The sequence below is a fragment of the Hakea prostrata genome, chromosome 4, assembly GCF_041222555.1.
Source record: "Hakea prostrata isolate BN-2017 chromosome 4, UWA_Hpros_2, whole genome shotgun sequence".
NCBI lineage: Eukaryota > Viridiplantae > Streptophyta > Magnoliopsida > Proteales > Proteaceae > Hakea > Hakea prostrata.
In genome coordinates, this window is record NC_142603.1 from 20,762,691 (window position 1) to 20,779,821 (window position 17,131).

The following is a 17,131-nucleotide window of genomic DNA, read 5'->3' on the forward strand; positions in this document are numbered from 1 at the left end:
TTTTAACTATTAGGGTGATTACGGTAATTTAGGGTTTAAAATGAAAAAATAAAATAAAATTAGCCAAGGGTAGTTTGGAATTTTAGAAAAATATTTAACGGTAAAAGTTAAATTTAACCGAGAAAGTTAACAGAGGGGAGGTGTTTGATATATTTGCTAGGTAAGAGGGGAGGTAAGTGATATTATCCAACTAAGAGGGGGTGTATATGCTATTTGTCCAGCTAAGAGGGGAGGTAAGTGATATTTACCCTTGTTTATTCTAAAGAAGAAAAAAAATGCAGTAGTCATCTTTTGGGAATAGACAATCCAGGTCTTCCAATTTCACAAAGATACCCATAACCCTAGCTCCTATCCTTCAACTATCTTTGTCTTTCTATATAAATTTAATCTTAATGTTTGCTTTGAGGGACTTTTGATTCACTCCTTTATCATTATTCTTCTCTCTTCTTTTCTAGTTGGCTTTCCAAAGGCAACCCTTCATAACTGGACATAAGTGGATTGATAGCATTCACTAGAAACTTTGCAGAGATTTAGGTTGAAAACCCACATGCCCGTTGGGTTTTTCCATAACTATGAGACCTAAAATGCCATGATCGAGAAACTCGCTCGTGCCCGAGCTTTCCTGCCTTTGGAGGCCCTTCTTTCGGACCTCCAACGTTCAGATATCAAATGTGGCGAGAACCTCTTCGTAACGGTGATCCGCAATTACGGTATAGCCAGCCACCCCAAGCAGGCCATCCAAACCTTCCTTCGAATCCCAGAACTTGGTGTTGCTAGATCCGTCCGATCCTTGAATATGCTCTTGAATGCTATGATCCAAAACAAAAGATATGACTTGGTGCATCTATTGTTTAAGAACTGTAAGAAGTTCGGGATTAATGTTTTCACGAGTAATATCTTAATAAAAGCTTTGTGTAAGAATGATGATTTAGATAGGGCACTTAAGATTCTCGATGAATTTCAGACAATGGGGATGGTTCCTAATCTTGTCACCTACACAACGATATTGGGCAGTTATTGTTTCCGTAGTGATATGACTAGAGCCAAGAATGTTTTTAATGAGATCTTGGATTGTGGATGGAATCCAAATGCCACAACATATACAATCTTGATGGACGGATTTTGTAAGCAAGGGAGGTTGATTGATGCTATTAAGGTCATGGACGATATGGAAGAGAATGGAGTTGAACCCAATGAAGTTACTTTTGGACTCATGATTGAGTCCTACTGTAAAATAAATAAATCTGGTGAAGCTCTGAATTTGCTCGATGATATGCTAGAAAAAAAAGTTCATTCCAAACTCAACGCTCTGTTGCAAAGTGATTGATGTTTTATGCGAGGAGGGTAAAGTGGAAGATGCTTGTGTTATGTGGAAGAAGCTACTGAGGAAAAATTTCGCTCCAGATAATGCTATCTCGAGCACGCTCATTTACTGGCTCTGCAAAAAGGGTAAGGTCTAGGAAGCAAAGGAACTATTTGACGGGGGGGGGGGGGGGGCTTTTTGGGTTTTTTTTTAAAAAAAAAAAAAAAATTCTCAGTGTTGGTAATACATCAAAAGTAATTCAATTCAATTAATTGATGGGGAAAAAATTCCTTACCTGAATTCGCTTTCCCTTACTTTAAGTATTCACAGCGGAAGTCTAGATCCACGTCCTCGTTCCACCACCAAAGATTTACCGGCGAGATTCCTCAATCACAGGGAAAGGGAATAATATCCACAACCCAAATGCCGTGGATTAATGGAATGAAGATCAAATACTAGCAAAGAAGAAAATCTAAGCCTGCGATTCTAAGAGAGAGGGAGAGAGAGATGGAGCTGCCGTTTCTCAGAGATTCGCTCGTGCGAATGAATCACTCCGTTACTTACTCACTAATGCGGTGGTTACCAAAATATATAACCCTATTTTGTAACCGCCCTAATAGTGAGTTTCCAATATTGCCCTTGGGCATTTAATTTATTAATCAAATTAATAAATTCCAACAGCTCCCACTTGCACAAGGGCAAGTGTTAATCTTTCAATGTGTCCCAGACACACTTGTATATCCCAGATATACACATTCAATCTCTCTCGCTATGTATCCCGAGATACATAGACCTCTTGTGTCCCAGACACACATGCATATCCCGGATATACATATATATTAATCTCTTCACCATGTATCCCGAGATACATAGACCACCCGTGTCCCGGACACTAATATCCACAAGTCATATCGGCAAAATGGGTTGTGCGACCGGTGATATACCTGCACGCGTGAGCCCCAAACTAGAAACCTTCCCGAAGAGCCGTAATGGCACATCACTCATAGAAACAAATCAAATAAGCATTAGTATAATACAGTGTCCTAGGTTTATTCAAACTCACTAGACCAAAGGTATCTCGATCCCTCTGAGAGATCACATTCTTGTCCTTAAAATGTTCACTACTGTAACACATACAGTTGGCGCCAGCAAACACTTTTTAGGGTGCAGTTGAATCAAACCTTTCCTTTCGCCCCAGACCATCACTACACTTAGGATTGACTCCTTTCCCGGTAGTGCCCCTTTAGGTCGAATCTATCATGACCATAGGTAACACCCCAAAGTAGCCACATCAACCCTTCGTTTCATGATGTCGTCGAAAGTCACTAAGAACACTAATGGACCATAAGGTCCAGGACTCACACAATGAGAGGAGCAGGGATCCATCCTCTCATTTCCAATGATCGCTAAGCACACATAGTATGATATATGTGCTATGGTGGAGCATTCTATATACAAATAGAACGTATGTCCATCTTAACACCATACAGGTCTTAGTCCAGTCGCAACCCCTTGCGCCTAACCCGAGTTACTTTATTGTCGCCACCCTAGCGCCACATAAAGTACTCGCACCTGGCTCCTATAGGCAACATGAATAGTGGGAACATTCATGTCGATTCTCTTCACAATAGAGAAACTCATCTTGATTCCAAATCAAGGCGACATCATGATTATGAATTGACCAACACAAAGTCATTCACAATCCGTCTCATCTCTCGCTCGCCTCCAAGGCGCCAGAGGCGAATGCTCGTGTGAGTGAGCCATTCTCTTGCCTATTGACATATGTTGTTTTATGCTAGAAGAAACACAATCACATAGAAAGTGAATAAGAATAAATGCTGGAATGAACTCATATTACTCATTAATAAGAAAGTCTCAGTACAAAAATAAGTCACAATCTACGCAAGCCCAAGGATTTTACATGAGAAATAAAAACATCCTTGGCTATAGGTTTGGTAAGAGGGTCAGCTACCATCAAACTAGTAGATATGTGCTTAAGTACAACTTTCTTTCTTGATGTAATGTCTCTAACAAAGTGATATCTCAACTGTATATGTTTGGTCTTCCCATGATACTTGGGGTCCTTGACATAGCTAAGAGCTGCCGTACTATCACAAAGAGACAAGGGCAGCCTCTTTGGATGTCATCACAATCCCAAGATGTCGAAGGAATCTCCTCAACCAAACAGCCTCTTGAACCGCAGCGGAGCATGCCACATACTCGCTTCCATGGTCGAGAGGGATATACAAGCCTCGCTTCTTGCTACACCACGAAATGGCCCCGCCATTCAGCAAGAAAGCATATCCAGAGGTTGATTTGCGCTCATCGATGTCTCCAGCCCAGTCGGCATCACTATAGCCAACTAACCGCAAATCCGATCCTTGGTAACACAACATATAGTTACTCGTTCCTCCGAGATATCTCAATATCCTCTTGATCGCTTTCAGTGCTCTATGCCGGGTTTGATTGGTACCGACTAACCAAACCCACCGCATAACAAATATCCGGCCTAGTACACATCATAGCGTACATAAGGCTACCCACCGCACCGGAATATGGAACTCTTTCCATCTTGGTTTTCTCCTCTGGAGTCTTAGGACCCATATCAAGGCTCAAATGCAAACCCTTCTCCACTGGAGTATCAATTGGTTTGCAGTTGTGCATCTCTGGTATCTCGTCAAGACATTGTCAATATAGGTCTCTTGAGATAAACCCAAGAATCTCTTTTGCCTATTTTCGACAATCTTGACACCAAGCACATAGCTTGCTTCACCCATGTCCTTCATATCAAATACGGAGGACAACCATTTCTTAATGGTTTCCAATAGCTCCTTGCTATTGCTAGCCATAAGTATGTCATCTACGTACAAAGTGTCGAATGACATAATTATTATCAGATCTCTTGGTGTAAACACACGGTGGTCTTCCTCAAGCATGGAAAAACCATTTTCCATCATAGCTTGGTGGAAGCGCACATTCCACTGTCTAGATGCTTGCTTTAAGCCATATATGGACTTCTTAAGCTTGCACACTTTGCGCTCAAGTCCATGTGCTTCAAAGCCTTGAGGTTGATCCATATAGATCTCTTCCTCAAGTTCTCCATTGAGAAAAGCAGTTTTTACATCCATCTGATAAAGCTCCAAGTCCAACCGAGCAACAATGGCTAGTATGAGGCGAATTGAGGCAAACCTAACCACGGGGAAAAAGTTTCCTCATAATCAACGCCCTCTCGTTGGGTGTAGCCCTTAGCCACTAAATGAGCCTTGAATCTCTCAATAGATCCATCCGCCTTTCTTTTGATCTTGAAAACCCACTTGTTCCCAATCGCCTTTAGGCTCGGCGGCAAGTCAACCAAGTCCCGGACATGATTAACTTTCATCGACTCCAACTCTTCCTTTATTGCTTTTAACCATTCCTTTGAGCTTGACCCCGCAAGAGCTTCCCGCACGCTCTTTGGTTCATGCTCATCGACTGAAATAATCTCACGCCGATCTCTTCAGGAGTTACCATGTAGGCTTCATCCTCTATGTCTAAACGTCGACGAGGAACTAGCCCGCGCCTACTACGGCGCAAGTGCATGTCAGATTGCTCACCGTCTAAGGTAGCTATCACATCTGCACTCCCACTCCCACTAGGATCTTCTGGATGAACCCCAGGTTCATTATCCAGAATCTGAATCCCTGGAGTGACAAGACCACTATCTTGTATCTCAAAGAATTCCGATGATTCTTTGTTAACTCCCGAAAGAGATGGAAAATCATTCTCCAAGAATGTTGCATCCCTAGACTCAAGTTCCGTTCTCCTCTCATTCTCATCTAGTCCAATGAAGACATGGCCCTTTGAGGGTTCGGAATATCTCACAAAGATACACTTTCTTCCTCTCGGGTCCAAGCTTTCCATATTGGTGAGAAGTAGAGTGAACATATGCCGCACATCCCCATGCGCGCAAGTAACTCAAATCTGGCTTCCTTCCGGTCCACAACTCATATGGTGTGGAAGGAACCGATTTGGTTGGAACTCGTTGAGGATATAGGCCGCAGTCAAGCAAAGCATCTCCCCAATAAGAGATGGGTAGATTTGCTCGCGCCATCATGGATCTCACCATGTCTAGCAAGGTTCTATTCCTCCTCTCAGCAACCCCATTTTGCTGTGGAGTCCCTGGAATAGTAAGTTGTCTAGATATCCCCTTTTCATCACATAACCCTTTGAACATATCGGAGAGATACTCTCTACCTCTATCCGTTCTAAGAGTTTTAATCCTTTTATCTAATCGATTCTCAACCAAGCTCATGAATTTCTTAAAACATTCCAGAGCTTCGACTTATGAGAAATTAGATAAATGTGACCATACCTTGTATAGTCATCTATGAATGTGATGAAATATGACTGTCCTTTTCTAGTATGCACATTCATGGGTCCACACACATCCGAATGGATAAGTTCTAAAGGAAGAGAGGCTCTCAAAGCCTTTTTAAATGGTTTTCTAGTTGCTTTTCCTACTAGACATGACTCACAAAGTTGGCAAATCAGATAGTGAACCTTGGCCTAAGAGACCTTCTCTTGCCAACCTGTTCATCCTATCTAAGCCAATATGTCCTAGTCTAGCATGCCACAAATTAGAATCAATACACACAAGTATTTTGGCAAACAAAAGCATTACTAGAATTAAATGAATAATCAATTGTATCCAATACAATGAAACCATTATCAAGAAAACCATAACCATAAACCGTATCACCCAGATACAAAACCAAAGAATTGTTTTCAAATACAATTCTAAAACCATGTCTTAAAAGATAAATAACAGAAACAAGATTTCGCCGAATGTCCGGAGCATACAAGACATCATGGAGTAACAACGTCCGGCCACCTCGCAAAACTAATTTGCATGTGCCTATGCCATGAACCTCCACGCTTGAGTTGTTCCCCATCGTTATCCTTTTGCTTCCTCTTGGAATACGACGGTATTCCACGAAGCTCGAGCGTTCCCTTGTTATGTGTTCTGTCGCACCCGAATCAACAATCCACAAAGGATTTAGTTCAGCAAGCATAGTAGAACTTGTTACATAACAAGATGAGGTATAACACACAAGACATACCTCTTGCTCAGGTGCAATCACGAGCAAAATGACCAAAGCTTTCGGCACTTGAAGCAAATCAAAGCTGATTTCTTCTTGCCAAAGCACTAGTCCCCCTTGAACGCTTGGGCCCACTCTTGTTTTTGTTCCCACCCCGGTTACTTTGCTTGGACCGCTGAGGTTGAGCTTTCTCTCTCTTGCGCTTGAAGCCCGCACCCTTACTAGTGCTAGCTTCAGAAGCAAATACATCGCTTTGAGGGGTATCGGCCAACATCCGATCCTCATCAAGCTCAAGGTGCTTGGCAGCTTGATCGAAAGTCTTGACCTCATCGCATGAGTCAAGAAGATCTTCATATGCTCCCAAGTCTTTGGCAATGACCCGATGATCTGCGGAGACTTGCTCCTCATCGCCATGTAGACATGATGGTTATATGCTGCCTCATGGTGTGACCCGGCGCATCTTATAACCGTCAAAAGTGAGTCCGAGCTGGCGGCCTCTTGTGGTGGAAGTCCCTCCATACTGGAACTTCACAGCCTCCCACAAAGACTTTGCAGTCCTATGCTTCTCATAACGAAGCATCAGGTCATCCCTCATGTAGCTCAGGATTGTAATCCTAGCTACCCAGTCTTTCCTCTTCCAAGCATTGTATATATCAAGGTCCCTGCGATGCTGTGTAGTGGTACCTTCCTCGTGTGGGTTCATGGTCCGGTTTATGGTCTCCCAAGATATCTTGCTCTTCCAGAGATATTGCACCTTTCGGTGCCGTAGGTCATAATTCCTCTCATTTAGCTTATCTCCTTTAGTGAGGTCAGCAACAATGCTCTTGGTAGCAGCCATTTTTCTAGAGATATTACATACAAGAATGAGTTCAATAAATCTAGCATAAAACACAACTCATGCAACAACAAATCACACTAGCATAGTCAACCTATGGGATAAGCACTTAAACCAAAAGAGATGCTAAAAAAACATTCAATCAAATTCTCATGCAAACCCACATAGACTTATACACTAGCTTCATTCTGTGCAAGAAACATGATTGATAGACCCATAAATAAAAAATAGTTTTATTAAAATAAAACATGCAATCATGTTAAAGCTATGAGGTGGTTCACACAGAACACTTCTACCTCATTAGCTCCCACTAGGCCCCAATAGGCCTTCAATGCCCAAACATCACACAGACTGTCGGGCCATTGGTGTCCAGTAAGTTAGAAACACATTCTAAACTGGACAGACCAATATCCAAAAAAAATCCATCTCTCGGACGGATTGCCGTCTCGCCGCACGGAATTCCGTCGCCTTTTATGCCCAGACGGATGACCGTCCGCCTGCACGGAAATTCCGCATCGGCGCGGTGTGATCGGACGGAAATTCCGTGCTCCTGCGGATTCCGACAGGACGGATGACCGTCTCCTAGACGGAAATTCCGTCTGGGTCCATAGTGACCAAAAAACGGCGATTTTTCAATTTTTCTTGAACGGAAAAAAACGGTAAAACACGTTTTTTCACTCAAAAATCATCCAAAAAACACATGAAAAAAATCCAACAATAAATTTTAAACAAAAATTTTCATCATGGATTATCAATTCATGCAAATCTTCATTAGATTAGGGAAATTCACAGGGATCCTCCCACTCGGATCCGAATCAAAATTAAAGGTTTCCAAAAACCCTATCAATTCTCCCATGGGTTTCGTATTAAACCCTTGATCCTCCCATTGGATCCATACAATTAAAATAAACAATGGGGAGGAACAATAAACGTGGGAACCAATGGCTCTGATGCCAATGTTGGTAATACATCAAAAGTAATTCAATTCAATTAATTGATGGGGAAAAAATTCCTTACCTGAATTCGCTTTCCCTTACTTTAAGTATTCACAGCGGAAGTCTAGATCCACGTCCTCGTTCCACCACCAAAGATTTACCGGCGAGATTCCTCAATCACAGGGAAAGGGAATAATATCCACAACCCAAATGCCGTGGATTAATGGAATGAAGATCAAATACTAGCAAAGAAGAAAATCTAAGCCTGCGATTCTAAGAGAGAGGGAGAGAGAGATGGAGCTGCCGTTTCTCAGAGATTCGCTCGTGCGAATGAATCACTCCGTTACTTACTCACTAATGCGGTGGTTACCAAAATATATAACCCTATTTTGTAACCGCCCTAATAGTGAGTTTCCAATATTGCCCTTGGGCATTTAATTTATTAATCAAGTTAATAAATTCCAACACTCAGGAATGTGTGAGAGGCGGGAGTTGCAGGAGGCTAGAAGGTTGTGGGATGACATGGTGGAGAAGGGATGTGCTCCAAATGCATTCACCTATACCTTGTTGATTAAAGGGTTTTGTAAAGTGAGTAAAGCAATAGAAGGAGTTAGGGTTTTAGAGGAGATGTTGGAGAAGGGATGTATGCCGAATAAGTCAAAATACTCTTATCTTGGTTGAAGGGCTTAACCAGTCCAGAATGCAAGAGGATGTAACCAAGGTTCTTGTTATGGCAATTAATTCAAAATAAGCCTTCTTGCGACTAGTTTGTGGGAGGTATGTGTAAGCAAGGTTGGCTGCAATTTAAATAACTCAAGTAATTCTAGAGAGAGTATTATCGGATACTATTGGTTGATCGCATTAAGCAGGTAATGAGAGCTAAAATTTGAGCAATTTATTTCAGATACACATTTCCTTGGAGTGAGTAAAAGATATAGCTTTTCGATGATCCCTCTGTAGAAGCAACTGAGTTTAAGAAAAACACCACTTCATTGAGCCTTCAAGGCTTATGGCAGAGGTGGATGTCGTTCACTTTTATATTTGGTTAAACACCCTGGAACATTCATAGGCTAATCAATCAAATCACTATTTAGTTTGTTATGTCTTTGCTGGTTGAAAATTGTGGGATGAAATTTTTTCTTCTTTCCCTAGTTGGAGGATATGAGCGTTGATTATTTGATATGCGCTGCTACTGCAATTTGGATATCTTCTTAGTTTCAGTATTTCTTGTACAGTATGTTGTTTTCATTGAATTGTTGACTTCTTTTCAGGTTTATTTTGAGCCTTTTGTTGCTCTGTAATGTCAACAATTTAGGGGATTGTTCATTTCTAGATACGTGCTGTCACATGAAGGTAATTTCCCCCCCTATAGTTACTTATGATTCTGTTTACCATGTAGATCCCCGACGGGATATTCATATCTAGTTGCCCTAAAGAATGATGGCTGATGATGGAATGCACAATCTTAATGTTATTGTCCTACAGCTAGATGGTTTGATTATCGTCTGGGTCACCGGATGTGCAATGGTGCTTGGATGAAAGTGTTTGGGCTGAACTTTTGACCATCTCAGTAACTTGCTATTAGTATATGAATTGTGTAGTGGCTTTGGCCAAAAATGAATATTGTGGCTGGATTGTGGGTTTAACTAGTCCACCAAAAAATGGAACAAATAAATGCTATACTATGTTTCTTTTGTGTCCTCACTTGAAGCAACTCTTCCTTACCTCCATCTGCTAAAATTAAAAGGCAATTGGAGTGAATTCTATGTTGTTATGGGACTTTTAAAAAATAGATTAATAAAATAAAATGGCAGAGGGTTTTCTAAGCAAGCTGTGTGAAGAGCTTACCATTGAGGTAAAAGGGTGGTGGAACAATTAAAAGCGGTCACTTTTCAAAGACAGGAAGCTAAGTAAGCAACTGCTGAGATTCTAGCCGTCTTGGAAAATGATGGATTTGGTGACTTCTTTGAGACATTTGACTCAAGCTCTGACCAAGTCAATCGGTATAAGGAGGGTACTGAATCTTCAAAGAAACTAGAAAACTTCTTGATTTCAAGAGCAAGGATGAACGAATTGGAGGATTTTTCTTGTTTGGAGCCGAGAGATTCTTCTAAATCTAGTAGAAGTTTATCTTGGACAAGCTGCCCCCTAATAGTGCAACTTCTCTCTACATGGATCAGCCCAGGAGAAGAGGGGCAGTTTCAACAGTGGTGGTTATTCTTCAAGAAGAAATTTGTGTAAATCATGTGGCCAGCTAAACGAAAAGCAATGATATCAAGAGCTAATGAAGTGGGAGGTGGATCTTTCCAGCATCATATCAGGGAAGTGGAGAATCTAAAAGTGTAGAAGTCCTTTCCAATGGTTCTAAAAATGGACTAGTGGAGGACATAGAAGACACATATCAAGAAAGGAAACCAAAGGGATTCTTGAAGACATCAAAACGGCACTAGAACATGAGGCCAAGCTCATTGTTCGATATGAAGCAGAAGAAACTACTTAGAGAGAGTGGGAGGCAAACTTCATAGAAAATATCAACTATGTTCTGGATTCTTGTGAACTTGGGAATCAGTCTAATGTCAATGAAGAGGGGGCGGAAATAAGGCCGGAAACTGTTGATCTAGTTGACATGATTTCATCGCATGACCAAGTAAGGTTAGAGGCAGAATATGTTTGTTGCGATGAAGATGTCATTGGCAAGCCCTTGGTCAATGGAGTTCTTCCTACACTGCATTCTGAGATGGGTTGCCTACCAGTTTAGCAACAGAGTAGTAGCAGCAGCCACTTCATGGTTGATGAAGTCTCCTCTAGTTTCTCTTTCCCTAGATAGTTGAACATAGAAAGTAATACTAAGGGGAAGGAAAAATTGGATTTGTTGGGAGCTCTCTTTGTCAGCCTTTGCATGGGTCATTTGAGCATCACCCTGTGCAGAAATCCACATTGCATGTGCAGAAAAGTTCTCGTAAAGGAGAAGAACCATTGTTCAGGCTGAACAGACCCCAACCAGTAATTTTACATGAAATAAAAGGTAGCTTGGAAGGTGTGCTAGAGGCACTTTGACATGCAAAATCATCTCTTAAACACAAAATCAATAGATTGCCAAATTCCCCTTTTTCAGAAGTAAAGGCTAGGAATGCTATGGAAGTTCTTGTTGGGTGTGTTGGGTTGTTCAGAGTTCCAAAGGATATGAATCCAAAAACTTTCCTCATAATTCCCAGATCAGCTTGCTGAAGCCCTTCTCTGGTTCTCATCAGAGTTACATTGCAAATATGGGGTTGGAGGTGCTGCCAGTGATAGATATAGTGCCAAACTTTACCTAGATAATGGGCCTGGTAGTTCTCCTCAAAGTTTGTATATTGATCCTTATATGGACATGAGTAGTAGATTACCCGCATCCGGTACAAACTTATCCTTCATATGCAGAGTTGGTCCCAAGAATTCCATCTGGTTATGGTGATGGAAGTCAAAGTCAATCAATTTAAGAACTACAATACCTTCTGGAGGTCAATATTACAGTTTCCCTGATGAGATAAGGCCAAATATACGCAATTAATAGCAAGCCATGGTGGTTGATGCATTTTCCCTCAGTATCAATCTTCTACAATGATGTTGTGATGTTTAGTTCGAAATATTGGTTCAATGGTTAAAATTCTTCCTATCGAGGGGTGTGACACCTTATCCTTTGAGTGAGCGTGATGCAATGAAAATGAATGCCCAAATGTAATGTATGCACTACATTGGGATTGCTTGAACTCCCAACAAGCTTTCTATCATCTTAGCCTTGACCACAACTTGAAAGGTTTGACTCCTTGGAATAGTGTTTCAATGGGTTCACAAGGGTGACTGACTAAACACTTGGGTTGAGAGTGAATATGTAAACTTTGATCACTTAGGAGAGTGGAGGTTGTGGGCACTTGGTTGAGGTCCTCATTTAAAGGCGTTTGGCTTTTATTTTTTTATTTATTTATATATATATATATATATATATATATATATATATATATATATATATATATATATATATATATATATATATATATATATATATATATATATATATATATCATACTACTATAATAAAAGCATGTACTCTACATTTTTCGCAAATCTTTTTCTATCTTGTTCTGTCCTTAGAATTTTTCTAAATACCAATAATGTTGTATTATTTGTTATTTCTTTAGTTATTTTTATAAGGATAATTTGGACATTGTAGTTATGAATTATTATGAATTTATCCTTAATTTTATTCTTGATTTCTCTCTTGACCTCTTTGAATCTCTCTCAAACTTTGTCGCTTTATCCCTCTCCTTCTCGAACTCTCTCTGCATCTCTCTCTAAATCACCACTATCTCTTAACACCTCTCACAATCTCAATCTCTCGCTCTCTATATCCTCTCCCTCTCGAAACTCGCTCGGAATCCTCTCGCTCATAATCCCTCGCGATCTCTCTGAACTCGCTCGGGCTGTCAAGTGTTTTTTTTTTTTAATTTTTTTTTAAAATTTTTTAATTTTAATGTTTTCAAGCGTATGATCCAGCGTTTTGAGAAGAAGCTGCTAAGATGAACAAAAAGTCATTCAAGTCCGCTTGGGTTCTGGACTGAAGGGCAAGCGTGAGCGTGCTATTACCATCGACAATGCCTTGTGGAAGTTCGAGATCACAAAATATTACTACAGAGTTATTGATGCTCCTGGGCATCGTGTCATCAAGAACATGATCAGGTACATCACAGGCTGATAGTGCTGTTCTTATCATTATTCTACCACTGGAGGCTTTGAAGTTGGTATCTTCAAAGATGGTCAGACCCGTGAGCATGCCTTGCTTGCTTCACCCTTGGTGTCAAGCAGATGAGTTGTTGCTGCAGCAAGGTGATCAGGATTTCCTCTTCAATTTTTTAGTTTGTCTTTTGATAGTTATATTAACTTTAGACTGTTTTGATAAGAATTCAGTCAGCATGTTCTTGGGTAGTTGAGTACGCTTCTAAAGCATCTGCTTATTTCTTTTAACGGAAGGCTTTTCTTTTCTATTTCTGGTTGACCTTTTACTATATCTTTTTTCCTAATGTCCTACACATAGTGGTGCTTAAAAGTGTTTACACGCTATGAATTATTTCAGTGGGCTTGATGCAACATTCAGGATTCTGAACAATTTCCCCCTGATATGCCGTGGGTCTGACATCATATCGTCAAGGTATTTGAAGCTCAAGAAAGAGCTGGATGAAAACTGAAAAGTGTTTCTCATAATGGTTAATATGGGACGAAGGTGCCAACACAATGGTCAGTGCGTTAGAGTCACCATGTTTATTTGGGTCTGAAATTGCTTATAATACCTTTGCTTAGTCATAAAAAATAAATAAATAAATTGGGTTTTACATTATGAAGTGGGCTTCTTCTTCTTTTTAACTCAAATACTTGATAGGTAGACAATTGGTGAACGCAATGTGTACGTGAGAGTTTAATCATTATATTCCTGTAAATGTTGACAATACAGTTTTGGGTTATGATTGTACTCTTTCAAGTATTTTGAGATTCTGTTTCCTTGCAGACAGAAAGTGAGATGGAAGTCAGCAAATTGCTCGATGACCTGGGGCTTCACTCAAAGCAACCGTTTGTATGGGTTTTATATTTATTTCATTTTTATAATACTGTTAAAATAACTAACACCACTGTTGTTTCTCTCTTTTTGGTTCTGCTAAGTTCTTCTAATTTTTTCCCCCTGTTTTGCTAAATAGAGCTCCACCAAATCATCGATCACTTTTGTTTTAGTCTTGGGAAGTTTTTATTTTGATTCATTTTTGGTTTTTTGTTAAAATTGAGGTCAATTAACTGGTTGTGATTCGCACCACTGCATCAACAACCCCAACACCTCTTCCCAGTTCCCATCCCTTCTTCCATTTTCTTTTTGTCTTTTTTACATGCATAATTTTTTTTTCTTATTACTATAATATTATATTCTCTCCATTTCACACCATATTTTCCTTCCTCATTACAATTATTGCTGGAAATCATTTGTCCAAAATTCTATAGGGAGATAGAGATTGAAGCAAATGTTTTTGAATATTGTGCATGATTCGGATGGATTGTCTAATATTATAATGATCAAGCTCTATGGAGGTTGCCCTCTTTTCCTTCTCTTCTTCGAGTAACTCTTTGTAGATCTTTTTGTTATGTTGATTATTATATTTAGGGATAATATAACTGATCGAGTGCTAAATAGATAATACTGCAACATTCATCTTTTTCTTTTCTTTCTTTCTTTCTTTCTGCTAGCGATGGTGATGAAGGAGTCCATAGTGAACTCTAGAATTAAAATTATTTTAAAAATTTATCTAATTCATAGTTTATATCATGTATAAACTAATATCCTAATGCCCAATACAATACATGCTTATGTTAGGTAGTCTAAAGATGATGAAGTAATCTTAACTTTTACTTTTTTATATTAATTCATTTATATATGAGTAGGTGCTCCTAGCTATATGGTGGGTAAGTTATGTCCTAGAAAAGTGAACATAGGTTTATGAGCAGCAAGGTAATCCCATCCTAATAAAATGCATATGCAACATTTTCATTTGGTTAAATGTGTTTCTTTATGGAGATTGGGTGGTTATCTACAATTTTTTTGGAGTTTTAAGGTGGTTATCTAGCATCTCATCAATTATCTTGGAAACTCACCAAATTTGACAACACCTAGAAATAGCAAGCATAGAACTACAGTTTGACAATATCATGATGTAGTATGATCTATTGTTCATTTTTAGAACCTTGCAACAATACAAGAAAATATTAATTTTTCATGCACTAGCAATATGGCTTTGGATAAAAGACTTGTAAATTTCATATTTAACTTGATGGTCTTTAGCTCAAATTGGTAGAGCATTTGGAATATAAGTTTGTTCCAAAAGATGGTGGTTTGAATCCACCAAGCCCTTTTTAGTCTACTTTTCATAGTGAAATTAATTATGTTCATCATAATTTATATAATTTCAAATGATGTTTTCTCTTTTTCTGTCTTCTCATTCTTTTATTTTTGTCTACTTTTCTATAACTCTTGGTTATATGGTTCACAAGAAAAAGTGGATGCTTATGTTTTCTTGACATCTCTATTGTATGGTTAAATATTATAACCCTACGTACATTTAAATGAATTGTAAAGTATGACAAAAAGTTTTTCAAGAATAATCAGTGACAAAAAGTTTTTCAAGAATAATCAGTTGACAAAATCAGGGTAGCAAACAATTTTCTAAAATGATTTGGTTCATATGACAAAATATTGATATCAATTCCAAATGACCCTGAATACTAAATTCAATACAAAGAAGAACAAAACCCTAAGGTTTGATAATATATTTTTTTTTAATGCCAAATAAAGCCATCAAGTCATGTTTCATTTGATTTTCGAAAAGAACTTATGTCTTTAACATTAATTCATTCAATTAGGACAAATGCGGGAAATCCACGTGCATTTGCACGTAAATTTAACTAGTATATATATATATATATATATACACATGGGGTTTGGGTATTTATAATGTTCAAAAATCTCATTTGGTTTGAGTCCCAACATATGGTCAACAACTACATTTTTACCTAAAATGGCAAGCTTTTTAGGACAAACGGCTTGCCATTTGAGGAGTTGACGTTGGAAACTTGGAATATAGTTGTTGGATTCAAACATGTCTTTTAGCAACAGATTTATTCTGTTTAGCTTATGTGATTGCACATAAGTTCAGAGGCAAGCATCTTGATTTAAAAGGCCTGCTGTTGTTGGATAAATGGCTCGCTGTTTCTGGAGAAGCGGCTTGCTTTTTAGTACAACAACTGGACGCCTAATTTCATTGTTGGGTTTTTGGTTTTCCTAACCAGCCCAATATCCAAGTTGACTCTATCTAGCATGTCCTTGGTCTATCTAATAATATAATGAGCACGATGTATGGGAGTGTGCAATTTTATGTGTGTTCATAGTGTTCCAAATGCACTTAGTCAACTTGAGCTTCATTGATCCTTCTTCTTGGTTCTTCAAGTCTTCATATCGTCTTCAAGCTTCAGGTCCACATACTCCAATTCTTTGTTGAGTCCAATAATTGCCTTCATTTATGCCTTGATTTCACTCATTTATTATGTCTTGATCATTCTTGCCTTGGTTCCATTATTCACTGTCTGGCCTTCGAGTTAATCTTGAGAAATCCACCATTTTCCTTTTGAGTATCTCTAACTTTGCTCTCTCCTCTCTCTTGCAGCTCTCTGGGTTAAGCTCGATTCCTTTCCTATGACATACCTCGGCCTTCTCTTTATCCCTGGTAAACTCACCCCCCACCATTGCTCCCCGATGCTTGATCACATTCGAAAAAAACTCTAGCTTTGGAAAGGAAAAATTCTCTCCTTTGTTGGCAGAGTGGTGCTCATCCGTTCTCCCAAAAGGGATTTGGTGAAGACAAGGAAGGTAAAGAACCCAATGTTCAGCATGACATACGTGATATATGCTAATTGAACTATGATTTTTACACTTACATACATCACCCAAATCCAGAATGGGAAAATTCTTGAAAAATGTGTAGATTTTTTACTTTTCCCTTAAGTCCCAAAATGCTAGTTTGTTTGGTTGCTTGGGGTGGGAAAGTGGGAGACAAGTCTCCTTGATTCAAGGAAACTTGTCTGCTGATGTGGCAGCCCAACTTTCCCACCCCATGCCATTTTAAAACCCCACATATTTGGTGGGACTTTGTGGGAAAGTTGGAAAAAGTAAAAAGTGGGACCCACCCCTATTATTTTTCCACAAAACCCTTTCTTTTCCTTTCCTTCTCCCTCATCCCACTACACATGGGACCCACATGTTTTTTTTTTTCCCACCCCACCTTTGCAAATAAACGCAGCCTAAGGTGCACCGATATTTTGGTAAGAAAGGAAAAAAATAAAATAAAATGAAATTCACTAAGGTACACCGATATTTTAATAAACACCAAAGGAGATCCTCAAATGTTTGACA

At 39.2% G+C, this 17,131-nt stretch overlaps 1 pseudogene; it reads left to right on the plus strand.

Annotated features, from left to right (window-relative positions):
- Positions 1–547: 547 nt before the first annotated feature.
- On the plus strand, positions 548–13,373 carry LOC149018429 (uncharacterized; annotated as a pseudogene).
- Positions 13,374–17,131: the final 3,758 nt, after the last annotated feature.